Genomic DNA, 14,640 nt, shown 5'->3' on the forward strand with positions numbered 1-14,640 from the left:
AATCAATTAATGTCCCCATTTAATTCACAGGATCAAAATTGTTGGCATACAAAACTAGACATCTTTTCACAGTGTATTGTGAGCCGGTATAGTCATAAAGAGTTGCACAAAATAATTGATCTGCAAAAACCAATTTGTCCTTGTGTTTCAATTGAGTTCTGAAAAACAAATTGCCATTAGCATTTCCTTTTCCCTTTAGCATCTGTCATCCCAACCCAAAACCGATTTTCCCATCCTGTTCTGACCATAATCTTGAAGCCTTGTGTGTTATTGTCAGGCGCAGCAAAACAAATGTTCCTCTACCCTTTCTTACTGTCATATTTTCCTTTTGATATGCTATGATAGGTTATTTATAACGCGCTTAATACCCAGAGGTTTCTAAGCACGGACCCGGGGATTGAACCTGTGTTGCTCCGTGTCGTCTTGCTTCCAAGGCGAGCACGTTGCTGCTGAGCTATCCTTCCCTTTCTTACTGTCATACTGTTTCTGTGAATCAAAACCCAAAACCGATTTTCCCCTTGTGAGCTGCCCAATATTCCCCAAAGCCTGCCTGTCCCCTTTTGGTGTAGATAAACAAATTCCCCATATCTGTCCATTCTTTCCCAGTACCTTTTTGTCTCCCATATTGTTTCTGAGAACACTATCCAAAAACTGATTTTCCCATTGTGTTCCAACTCCCTGCCAATGGCCTTCCATTCAGAGGAGTCAAGCCTAGTGGATGTATGGGGGGTGAGGGTCGCTCGGAGGAGGGTCTCACTTTGTGTCCTCTGCTTGCATTGGAGGGGGTAGGGGGTGTGAAAGGAATCACTGGTAGCTGCATATTCTAGTGTTATCTCTGTGTTGGTACTTGACCAAAAAGGATATTTTGTCTTTGTGTTGCCACAACATTGGTGGCTGATGTAATCTGTTCTAATTTGAAGCAATTAAATTAATTAATAAATAAATAATTTTTAATACACACCGGCCTGGTGCCTAGTCCATTGTGGCACTGGGTGTTGGTTGAGGTTGTGTGCAAGACGGGTGGATAGAGATTAAAGCATTGTCATTGTGCGCCACATTCATTGTAGGGGAAGGAGCTCTCTGACTTGGCTGTCACTGTGTAATAAACTGCAACAAAATATGTGACTCACATTCCGGACAATTCTTTGGCCTTCCTGATTTCTTGATGCATCTTCAAGACCTTCCCAAGGTTTTCAGGTAATTTCAGGCTTTGCTCCATCTCATAGCAATAGTCTTAGGTATTTCCTAGACTTTGGGTTTTCTTAGCATTCACTTGCAGACCTCGGGTTTATCAGCATTCACACCAGGTCTCTCCCAGACCTCAAGTTTCCCAGCATTCACATCAAGTCTCTCTTAGACCTTGGTGTATCAGAATTCACATCAGTTCTCTCTCCAAGAGTTGGGGTTTGTCAGGATTCATATCGGGTTTCTCCCAGACCTCTGGATTATCAGGATTCATGCCAGGTCCCTCACAGACCTTGAGTTTCTGAGAATTCACATCAGGTCTCTCTCTCCAAGAGTTTGGGTTTGTCAGGATTCATATCAGGTTTCTCCCAGACTTTGGTTGACCAGGATTCCCATCAGTGGCAATGTGTATTTATCCCCCTTCATGCAGGGTCTTTTTTAGTCAGCAGATATTATGTGGCCCTCCTCACAGGAATGTTATATGTATTGTGTCTGTAGGTGTCCCTTGGCCTCCAGGCTTCCTTCTGTTTTCTCTGCTTGAGTACCCTCATCCCAGGTCATCCTTTCATTCAGGTTCTCCTTGTGTGAGTAGGTTTTCTGGATTCTGTATCCCTAGAACAGCTGATGTGAGGTTGTGAAACATGCACTACCACTTCCAAGGAAGTGGCTTTCCAGCGCATCTAGGGGTCCACTGTAATATCACTGGCTTCCTTCCGGTCTTCCATCTCTACCCTTTCTCTCGATTAATCATCACTAATGTAGAGTCCTTCAGGCCTGTTAGCCTCTGTCTCCGCCAGTAGCGATTGTCTTGGCAGAGTTGCCCAGAGCAAGGCCAGTGGCTAAGATTAATCCATAACCTTCCACCTTTCACAATGTATGGTTATAGTCTGTCTCCCTAGGCCAGATAGGATATGCCCAGGCATGGACCCCTTGCTTGCTCTCAGAACTGCAGAACTAAAGAATGTGACTGACAGTCCCGCCATGACAGCTGCACGAGCCAGCAATAAGTTCAAGGCCAAACCGAGACCCAAAGGGCTGGAACTCCCAGGATGGTTCAGCATGAGGTGGCTGAGAAGGTGCTAGTGCAACGGCATGCTGAGAATTCCATCCTAGACGCAGTAGAGGCTGGAGGACGAGGGCTGCTTTGTGGCACTGGTATGGATTTCGGGCAGTAGGAACCACAATTGTAACTGCAGTGGAAGATACGAAGAACACCACAAGGTTTCCTGCCCTGGTTCCTCAACAATAAGTATGCTGAAGTGGGCTAGCTCCCGGTATGTGGCAGCTTGCATGGATACTGGTGGTCTGATGAGGGAAGGAGACCAACCCTGCATCCTGGAGTTAGCTGGCAGAAGCTGGTGCTGAAAGGGGAGCTTGCCAGGAGGTGTGAAAAGAGAGTGACCTAATGCAGTCAGAACAAGAGTGACAGGAAACCCAGGAAGTGGGTGCAGGAAGATGGGGTAGTACACAAAAAAAGATTAATTGAGGAATAACCGGACTGAGAAGCAGGCGGGCAGAAGGGCTTGCAGCAGGGAAGAAGGGAGGAGCAGGCAGGAGAGGCTGGCACCTGAACAGGCACAGGATCGCCATATGTCAGAATGGGGAGATGAAACCAGCAGAGTAGAGTAGATTGTGGGGTACATTACCAGCCCAACAGAAATCCTTGCATCACAAAACTGCATGTTTGCAGTTACAGAAATAATGGCTGCACTGTGTCTGCTGGGCACATATGGGGCGAGATGGAGCACAGTCACCCCGAGAATAGCTGCATTTATTTTCTTCATGTGCACCCAAAAAGAGGAATTCAAAGGCAGAATGGCTCAGCGCTGCTGTGCTGTCACCTCAAAAATATAAACACTGCAAAAGAAAATGTTCTGCGTTGAAAACAACCTTGCCCTGGTGCTATTTTCATCTTTAAACATCAAGAAGCCCCTTTACAATTATGAAAGGCCCAGAGGTGTGGGAATTAGCAACCTCGTCAGACTGGCCAGCACTTTTGTAGCCAGGGACAACGGATCAAGGGGACATGGCCTTGTCACAAGGACGTGTGAATTCCTTTGACAACTTTCCTCAGCTTTCACTGCCTGGGGTGAAAGAGCGTCATGGTAACCCTGTTGTTCAGCTGACCAAGGAAAGATATTTGGCTGAGGGTTGAAAAAACTGCCCACTTTTGGGAACAGAGCCAGCCCATTTGAATCAAAAGACTTTTTACATTAAGACATGTATTTCAGTAATATGAATAAGCAGTAATATGAAATTATGATGGTTTTTAATCTAATTTTTGTATCAGTAAGAAGAGACTATGTGGGTTATCCTAGCATGTGGGGACATGAACGGCATCAAAGAGGCATTTTTGAAGAAAGCGTACATGACTCAGATGTAAAGATTTTATGGAAATATGCCCGAAATTGATAGGCTCATGTGTAGCCATTTGTAGAATTTTAGGTGAAATGTTTTCCTTCGAAATGGCAACAGATTGCCAGAAGGGCAAAACAGCATTGCACAGACATGGGGTTTGAAATTACATATTCCTTGTAAAATAAGGGATCTTATTTTCATGAGTAGAACAATTGTGAATATATGTGTTTTGTTTCATAACTGATTTTGGCGAGTAATTGTGGTATAACAAAGCACATCAAAAAACACGCACCCTAAGACTGATGTCACTTCCCTGGGTCTAGTCAACTTCCAGGGAGGTGGTGACATCCACAGCCTAACCTATCTTATCTTAGAGGTATGTCCATGTTATTTCTGCCCACATAGTAAAAATCCTCTGATGTCATCCTGCTTATAAAGGAGGAAGCATAGAGGGAGTCAAGAGATTCAAAAATCCGACATTCAAAAATCCAACCTTCACAATCCAGAGATCCAGATATTCAACATTCACCCTGCACGACTCCAGAGCCAGGTCAGAGGCAGAACCTCCTATCCAGGCAGAACCTCCTATCCGGGCAGAACCACTATCCAGAATTAAATCCTACAAAAATCACCATAATTCAGGGAGAAAGGGGGAAAGGCTGCTGACTTGTTGGGAGAATCCAGTGACTAAACCTGTCCTTGCACAGCTGATGCACCCCACTGTCCACTGTGACCAGACCCCGGTTGCCCTGCTGTTCCCTTAAAGGATTGCCCGCTGCTGCGCAGTGACCAGATCTTTGTCCCGCTGTTCAGAGACCCGGTCAGCTGTCCAAACTACCTTACCCAAGTGTATTTTGTAAGTATCACCCTTCTCCGATATCAAAAAGCTGCATACACCACTCTGTTACCTTGCATTCTGTCCTATCCAATAAGAAATCCTATAAGTACTCTAGTAACTTCTTAAATTGTCAGAATCCTCTGTGTATCCTGTCCTTAGGAAAATCTGTGCTATTCTCCATGTGTAGTGTAATTCTTTCCAAATCATTTCAGACCGTTGTATAAGTCCTTAGTTCTACTCTAAATAAATTGATTAATTTCACATAGAGATGAATGCAGCGTGAGTAGGGTGACCCTGCAAATTAACCTCCTTGCGTACTGTGTCTTTCTTTAATAATGTAGCCATTTAAAATATAGTTGCAGTAGAACAAATCAGTTTGCCAACAAAACCGAGTTTGCCCGTGAAAGTGTTTCCCTTCTAAAATCTGTTTTTCCTTTCCTTTAAAAAACCCATACTGTTACCCATCAAGAGTCACCCTGTCACTTTAGTATCATATCTGTTATGTGCGTTTGTACCTCATCCGTAAAACCGATTTCCAATTTTGACTGTTTAGCACATTGTAAGTTGTTTGCTTGCTTTAAACCCGTGAAAACTAAGAAATTTTAATTCTGCCACGTGTGATTTTTGCTGCACTTTTTCCTTCCCAAAGTCGATATTCTCACCTATATGAATGTTGCCTAGTAGCTTGCCTTGTAGCTTGTACGTTTTCTTGCTCCTTTAGTACAGCCACACTAATTCCTGTTGTTAGGGAGAATTCTCTGTTTAGGCTGAATTTCCTAACCTAGTGAGTCCCCCAGCAGCTTTGCTGGATTTCTGGAGTTTGTTTTTTTGCATCCTGCCAAGAGTGAGACTCTTTTCCTCCCACTCTTGGACATGAATGTGGTTGAATTCTTCGAATGTTAATTTGTTCTATGGGCTATGGGGTCTTTTACTCCATAGGGTCTCATGTGTTTTGCTATGTGTGTTACACCGCACCCTCTGTGCCGTAACAGTGGGGTGTCCTAGAGGATCCCCAACATAGACTCCATACCCTGGGACTGACTACTGTCTCCCAGGGCATGTAAAGTCACCATTGGCTTTACTAGACCTAAATTTACTAACAGAACCTGTACAAACCATCCTATTGTGGACGTACTGGTAGGGGTAATTCGATTACCCCTGGGTCTGTTGTTAGAGGGGGCACTGTCCCATCCCCCCTCATCGTGTTTTGGCTGGTGACAGTGGATACTACTTTTTATATTCGACCGCAAATATATTCCTATGGGATTCTTCCCATTGTTGGAGGCTAATACTTTTTCACAGTAGTCTCTAACATAACGCCGGTTTATTTGTCTTAAATAAATCCACCGGTTGGTATTTTCTGCCAGATCTCGGTTTTTAAAATGGCGTATATGTTCGCCTCTGTAACTCCGTACCAAAGGTTGAGCCCTTTGTTCCACTTTTGGCGGGCTTCTGCACAGAAGTCCTCCAGAGTGGTGCCATTCTGTCTGGGTACCACAGGGGGTGTGGGAGGGGGTTTAGGCACCCTGGACTGAGTTGCCTTGCCAACTCAGGTCGCACTCTTGTGTGATTGGCCCAAGTGGTGAGCCGCCCCGCTCACCACTTAGCATGTTTGAGTGACAGCTAGGCTGAGTGAATGAGGGTTTTCTGCATAAAAGCAGGGCTTTTGGGACTGGAACTTCAGAAGTCGCCACAGGACCTAAGAATCCGACGAGGGTAAAGCTGAGCCGACCTGCAATGACGACACCTCCAGTGGAGCCCTGCTGAACCTACTCACCACTTCTCAATGACAGAGAAGATCTCCCTGCTGGAGAGTCTTCTTCCCCTGACTGGTGGGAACAACCAGTCCCTTGCTTTTTCTTCGCTTCCAGGACGTCTAGTGGTCGAATTGCCCGTGCTGAGCAACCCGGCAACGGGATAGCCACTAACCACTGTACCGCGACCAAAAGGTGGTGCCTTGTGATTGAGCACTCCGCGGCTGGTCTCTTCCCTGGTGGTGCAACGATCTTCAACTTTCCTCGACGACAAGATCATCTCATCTTCTGGCAAAGCCCCGACTTGCATCCACCACCAGGAACAACTGCCCCCGCCGGAGCTGTCTCTTCACTCTCAAGGTACTGTGTCCGCCTGGCTTCCCTTGAAACAGTTAGCGTGACGTGTCTTAAATCCTTACCTTTCCATTGGGTCGCCTCCAGACCCTCTTAACTTTTGTTCTAAAACTGGTCCAACCTTTCTGTAACATTTTGCTACAAAGACTTGAAGTGCATTTCCACTGTGATACTTTTGGGACATACAGCCTTTCCTCTCTCCGAGTGGGCCTGGCCTCTGAACTTTGTGATTTGCAGTAGACCCTGCCTTGCTTGTCTTGCATTTGTTTCGTAAAAGTGTTGCTGCTGAGTTGGTTTCATACCCTGCCTTTTTCTCTCCCTTTCTAACGAATACAAGAGTGCCATCTAGGTTAAGCACTCACCTCTGTCTGCAAATAAGTGGTGCCTTTGAACCTAGACGTGTTGAAATATTGTTATGGGATTGATATATACTTATAGTAACTGTGATTGAAGTTGTTTACCATATTAGTGCCAGTGTGTTTTCCATAGATGTGTTTTTAAATAAATAATTATATATCTTTACACCCAAGCTCTGATCAGTGTCTGCTTGTTCTACTGTGTAAATTGCCCTATCCTGTATACTCCAAATACGGCCTAACTCATCTTGAGAGAAGTCTGACTGCTCAGCCACAGCTACCAGGTACATCTGGGTGGTACAGACTGCTACCAATTGGGTTTACTGCTAACTCCTGTAGACTTAAACTTTTTGCAGTGGTCCCAGAGGGAACTGCACAGGTTTCTGCCTAACACCTGTCTTATCCATTCAGCTGCCCATGTAAAATAACTATTCAGTAATTCCAAATGCCATTTTGCTAATTTTTCAAGGGTTTTTAATCCGATTTTGGCCTCCCATTTAGGGGTGGTAGGTTGGATTTCCAATCCGATTTTTCCCTATTATACCTGACTGCTTGCTACTCCTCTCCACCTACACATGGTTATCAGGGGTTTGAGGGAGTGTTGCAGGGGGAATGCCTAACAGTTGTGCCATTTGAAAGTATTACCCTAAAAGTAATCTATCTTTCATTCATTTTTGCATCGATGTGCCTGATGTTAGAAGGTTAAATTAAACGTACCCTATGATTTTGCTGTGTACCTATCACCACACTGGTGATTGCTGCCCAATACTGAATATGTTTGATTTCATTCAAAATTAAAAATAAATAAATATTTCATTATTACAAACCGGCGTGGTTCATGGCCCATGGCGACACAGGGTGAACGTCAAGTGGGGTGTGAGGCGGGCTGGCTGCCTTCTCAAAGCTGAATCAGAATTCAATAAAATTAAAAGTGTATAGTAGAAAGAGTCCAGGTCTGGAGTGTGTCGTGTCTTTAAATCCGTGACACGATGGTGGCCAAGAGGATGGGTCATGGGGACAGACCTAAGCTAGGGTGCCAATCGGAAAAGACTGGAGGAGCAGACAACAAGCCCTTGAGTAGGAATGTGAGTCAACCTGGCTAACATCGATGCTGGGAATAGCCTCACCAGAACTGCAGCGTTGTGCATCCCCTCGCCCGCTGGGGTCTGTGAAGGGAATGCTGGAGCCTCACAGGCCCTCCAGACAATTTCAGACCACAGGGATTTCAAAACGCAGAAATTGTTTATTCAGCTGTATCAACACCAATTGATTCCTAAACTGATGTATGGATCGATGTTCCTAGAAATTAATTCATATTGGTCAAAATTGAAAGCACTTGTGTGGAGAAAAGGTCTTGTCTTACCTCAACGTACCCTTATAGCCGTGATCAGGCACATACTGGGTCTGGTTTCACTCCAGGCACGCTCTAGCTGGAGACTGTTGCTATTGTAAGACTAAGTTTTGTCACCCCTTTCTAGGAGTTTATTTATTATGCTTCAGGAGGAATTGTGTTACTTAATTGCAAACCAGCTGTGACCGACTGTTAAGAGATTGGCTCATGGCGGAGGCGTTGCGCCTCCTGCACGGAACAACACAATAGAAATGCTTTGAAGCAGACTGGATCTCGAATAGAGAATTATTGATGCAATACCGTGTGTTTGATCATTTCAGATGGTATAATAAAGCCTTTGATATTGTTGTACCTTATCTGATCAAACACCCATCACATGGTTTTAGGAGTTCACTTTTAAGATTTAAATTGAACCTATTTCCGACTAAGGATATTTTAGCTTTGAGAGCTGGGATTCTGGAAACTGAGAGAACTTGCCTTCGCTGTAATAAATCCGTTGAAACTTTAAAACACTTATTCATGGAATGTTCATCAGTGCCTTGAGTCTGGAATCTAGTGTTTGGAAAATGTGTATGGAATATAGATTTTTTAGTGCTATTGGGATTCTGGCAACGTATTTGAAATCTGAATGAACTGGATATTAATATTGCTGTTATTAGTTTTGTAAATCTTGTTTTGTTGTACATTTGTGCAGGCTTTTGTATTTGCATTTTGTGAAAGTTATAACTGAGGTGGATTGTTTATCCTTGATATGATTGTTTATGTGCTGGAACGAAGTGTGTATTTTTAGGATGTGTGTAAATGTGAAAAGTTCCTCGGGAACTAAAACACATTAAACGAAATACAGTAGAAGATGTTTTCTGCCCTTTTACACTAATGGAGATGTTGTTCCCATTTTTGTAGCAGGATCTTTTGGTCCCTTCTTTGCTAGAAGGCATTTTGTTTCCTTTCTTTGCTAGAGGATACTTACTTATCTTTTCTGCTAACAGATGTGTTGTTTTCATGGTGGCTAGAAGATATTACATTTCCTGTCTTGCTAGTGAATATTTTGTAAATTTTTTTGCTGCAGGGTATTTTGATCCCTTTTTAACATTATTGTTCCTTTCGTTATTATTTGATGTTTTGTTCTCTTTTCTGCCAGCAATGTCTCATTCTTGTTTTCACGTGAAGATCTTAAGTTTCTTTTTCTTCTAGTGAAGAATGTGTTATTTTATTTGGCTAGGCAATGATATGGTCTTGTTTTTGCTGATGGTTGTTTGGTTTCCTTTCTTGGCTAGAGGATGTGCACTCTCTTTTGCACTATCAGATATTTTGTTCCCATTTTTGTTAAAAGATTTTAAGTTTGATTTTCTGCTAAAGAAGACTTAGTTATTTTTTGATAGATGCTGTTTTTTCATATTTTTGCCAGAGCTTATTTTGTTTCCTTTATTTCCTAAAGGATATTTTATTTGCTTTCCGGCTACTGAACGTCTTGTTCGCATTATGTTTAGAACATTGTAAGTTTCCTCTTCTGCTAGAGAACACTTTGTCATTTTTTGCTGGACCGTGTTTTACTCTAATTTTTGTCAGAGGTGGTTTTGTTTCCTTTCTTTCCTAAAGGATGTGTTGTTTGCTTTTCTTACAGTGGATGTGTGGTTCTCATTTTGGTTAGAAGTTCTGATGTTTTCATTTTTGCTACTTACTATTTGGATCATGTTTTTGCTGTATAGTGTTTTCCTCCCCATTATGTTGATGGATGTTTTGCTTGTTTTTTCACTCGTGGGTGTTTTTCTACATATTTTTGCCAGAGGACGTTTGTCTCATTCCTTTGTTAGAGGTTGTTTTGTACATTTGGTGCAGTAATTTCCAAGCTGGGTAGTATTAGTGATACATTAGCAAAAGCTGCATTTACATTATATGAAGGAACCCACAATTGTGTAAAACACATCAGTGGTTATTGAGATTTTTTTATTTTATTTCAGCTCACATAAAAAGCCACATGACTTTAACTATGACTTTAACCAATGACATCATTCAGAGCCTTGGCTTGGAATTCCTTGAACTGAAAAATAAGTGTCTGGAGTAAGAAGCATCATCATTGGCTTGTGCTCAGGCTCCACAAGTGCCCTGAACCTGCAGGAAATTATATGGTTAACTCCCTGCAAGGTGTTTGTGAGTAAGCAGAGAGTTGTTGGGAAGGCTCCGTGTAAGGGGCACGTGACTGAATAGGCCCATCCTCCATGTCAATTACAAGTCATTACCTTGGAATAGATTTGGGAGACCTTTGTAACTGACAGCAGTGACTCCCTTTTCAGCAATTTTGTCGATTTCTTTCATATTAGGATTCTCCTCACCTGAGTTCCTCTGGATCGCGTCATTTCCACTCTCTAGTCGGTATGTGCCAGACCCAGATGACTATATTCTCTCCTTCGAAATGATAATGAGGCTTTAATTTGAGCTTCATTGCTGGAATTAAATTGTTCAGGAGTAGCTGCCCATTGACTTTAATCTTCTATAAATACTCATGACTTTAATCTTCTATAAATACTCATACGTGCTTGAAAAAGGACACAGCAGCGCAACTTGTCTGGGTTCACGCAGTCCGGGGAGTGGACCCTTGAATTTGAGCATTGGTTTGCTGTGAAGACCGCAGGCGATCATGGAGCGAGGACACAGGATTCTGGGGATGGCGCGGAGGGTCAGCCTCATAGTTGTGGTTTCGTGGATCTGCTTGGCAGGTAAGCCCTTTTAAGCTTCACTAGGGCACGGGTGCCCACTTGAGCAGGCGATTACTTGGGCAAAGAGGGCGAGTGCCCTTAGGCACCCCCACATCTTCTGCTTGAGGTTTGATTCAGAGTTAGGTTATATAGCTCCATGTGTGAGGGCATGATGAATGCTGTGTATGTGAGAATTTATCCAACAAAAAGTAGAGGTGTCTGTATCTAGGACCCCTGGGGTCTATGCTGAGGGTCTGACCTGTCCCACTACATGATCCAGCAATCCCAGCGTGCATAGAAAAATGTAACACATGAGTAACTTCTCCATCGGTAAAATGCTCAGCTTCCGACAATGCATGGACCCCTCTAAAACTACGCCCCCACCCCCTCCCACTAATACTGTCATCACTCAAAAAACAAGCACGGCCCCCCTGAGGACTATTACTTCTAAGGACCACGCCGGGAGTCACTAAAACCAAAGTCAGTACCGGAGGAAACTCTACCTGCTGACTTATTCAAACAGGTCAGACGCTACTCTTTCCCATTCCTCTGAATAGTGAATGCTTCACTCATCAATGCATCCTTCAAGAAGCCCAGAAAATACCCACCCCAGGCCCAGATTACCTCGTCAGCTATGGGTGGATCACTAGACTTCCGTTTATTGAAAAATCATCGAGAAAGCGCTGGTGATCCAACGCCTTGATCCAATCACCCAACAAGGTCTGCTCCATGCCAACCAATCTGGTTTCAGAACAGTGAGTAGGATGGAAACCGCGACCATCCAGGTCATAAACTATACTCTCCACTTCATGGACAAAGGAGACTCGCCTCCTAGTCATCCATGACCTCTCTGCTGCGTTCGACACAGTCGGCCATGACACACTGAACAGCCTTACCACTAACAGAATGGGGTTCCCAGCACAGTAGCCTCCCGGTGTACCTCCTGCCTCTCAGAGAGGTATACCCAGAAGTACAGATGGGCACCTCCAGACTGGACCATTGCTCCTCCAAAAAGGTTCAACCATTGCCCAGTCATTTTCAACCTGTATCTGGAGCTACAGGGGTGACTTCCTGGGGACCCAAACATCTCAGCTCACTAACCCAATGGAACACTAGGTCCTTTGCATGAGGGCAGCCTCAGCACTCATGCAGTTCTGGAAGGCATTCAAGACTCAGCTCTTGAGGGACCACCAAGGAAACACTAAGGACCCTCAAATCCTCATCAGGGGAAAAGCACCACTGGGGCCAGTACCTCCCAGACCCACAGCTGAACTGTGTGCCCTGTGGAGCCAGTTTCCATGTGTGTTGCAATCCTCGCCCGCCATTGAACAGCACCCAGTACAAGCCCAATTGCACACGCAGGGCAGAAAGAAAAGAGAAGGAAGGTGAAAAGAAGTGTCAAGGAGAGATAATGGAGCAGGGAAAGAGAGAGAAAGAGTGAGACACAGAGAACATGTAAGCGAGAAAAAGGGAGTAAGGCAGAGAAGAGAAAAAGATTACATCGGGAAGATGGAAGAATAAAGAAAGGAAAATATAGCGTTAAGACCCGATCAGGCGGGAAGAATTGGGTCTTATCACCCCAGGGCCAAGGGGTTTCTCCATCTTGAATCTTGCATGAGGATCGTGATTATCAACTGGGACACTTCCCAGGGCCTTGACTGATCCTTGGTTTTTCTTTCTGCAGGTTCTCATGTCTCCAATGCGCAGATAACTACTGCTCCCACCACTGCTGCCACTACTGCTGCCACCACTGCTGCCACCACTGCTGCCACTACTGCTGCCACCACAGCAGCAACAACAGCTGCCACCACTGCTGCCACTACTGCTGCCACTACTGCTGCCACCACTACTGCAGCAACAACAGCTGCCACCACTGCTGCCACCACTGCTGCCACCACTGCAGCAACACTAGCCTCCACCACTGCTGCCACCACTGCCTCCACCACTGCTGCCACTACTGCTGCCACCACTGCTGCCACCACTGCTGCCACTACTGCTGCCACCACAGCAGCAACAACAGCCGCCACCACTGCTGCCACTACTGCTGCCACTACTGCTGCCACCACTACTGCAGCAACAACAGCTGCCACCACTGCTGCCACCACTGCTGCCACTACTGCTGCCACCACTGCAGCAACACTAGCCTCCACCACTGCTGCCACCACTGCTGCAACTACTGCAGCAACAACAGCACCCACCACTGCTTCCACTACTGCTGCCACTACTGCTGCCACTACTACTGCAGCAACAAAAGCTGCCACCACTGCTGCCACCACTGCTGCAACTACTGCAGCAACAACAGCCGCCACCACTGCTGCCACTACTGCTGCCACCACTGCTGCCACTACTGCTACCACCACTGCTGCCACCACTGCTGCAACTACTGCAGCAACAACAGCCGCCACCACTGCTGCCACCACTGCTTCCACCACTGCTGCCACCACTGCTGCCACTACTGCTGCCACCACAGCAGCAACAACAGCTGCCACCTCTGCTGCCACTACTGCTGCCACCACTGCTGCCACCACTGCCTCCACCACTGCTGCCACCACTGCTGCAACTACCGCAGCAACAACAGCACCCACCACTGCTTCCACTACTGCTGCCACTACTGCTGCCACCACTACTGCAGCAACAACAGCTGCCACCACTGCTGCCACCACTGCTGACACCACTGCTGCAACTACTGCAGCAACAACAACTGCCACCACTGCTGCCACCACTGCTGCCACCACTGCTGCCACTACTGCTACCACCACTGCTGCCACCACTGCTGCAAATACTGCAGCAACAACAGCCACCACCACTGCTGCCACCACTGCTCCCACCACTGCTGCCACCACTGCTGCCACCACTGCTGCCAATACTGCTGCCACCACAGCAGCAACAACAGCTGCAGCCACTGCTGCCACTACTGCTGCCACTACTGCTGCCACCACTGCTGCCACCACTGCTGCCACTACTACTACAACCACTGCTGCAACTACTGCTGCCACCACTGCTACCACCACTGCTGCCACCACTGCTGCAACTACTGCAGCAACAACAACCGCCACCACTGCTGCCACCACTGCAGCAACAACAACCGCCACCACTGCTGCCACCACTGCTGCCACTACTGAGGCCACCACTGCTGCAACTACTGCAGAAACAACAGCCGCCACCACTGCTGCCACTACTGCTGCCACCACTGCTGCTACCACTGCTTTAACTACTGCAGCAACAACAGCCACCACCACTGCTGCCACCACTGCTGCAACTACTGCAGCAACAGCCACCACCACTGCTGCCACCACTGCAGCAACAACAACAGCCACCACTGCTGCCACCACTTCTGCCACCACTGCTGCAACTACTGCAGCAACAACAGCTGCCACCACTGCTGCCACCACTGCTGCCACTACTGATGCCACCACTGCTGCAACAACAGCTGCCACCACTGCTGCCACTACTGCTGCCACCACTTCTGCCACCACTGCAGCAACAACAGCCGCCACCACTGCTGCCACCACTGCTGCCACTACTGCTGCCACCACTTCAGCAACAACAGCTGCCACCACTGCCACCACCACTGCTGCCACCACTGCTTCCACTACTGCTGCCACCACTACTGCAGCAACAACAGCCACCACCACTGCTGCCACCACTGCTGCCACCACTGCTGCAACTACAGCAACAACAGCCACCACCACTGCTGCCACTACTGCTGCCACCACTGCTGCCACTACTGCTACCACCACTGCTGCCA

This window comes from Ambystoma mexicanum, chromosome 13 (assembly GCF_040938575.1).
Source record: "Ambystoma mexicanum isolate Mex_15411 chromosome 13, UKY_AmexF1_1, whole genome shotgun sequence".
Taxonomy (NCBI): domain Eukaryota; kingdom Metazoa; phylum Chordata; class Amphibia; order Caudata; family Ambystomatidae; genus Ambystoma; species Ambystoma mexicanum.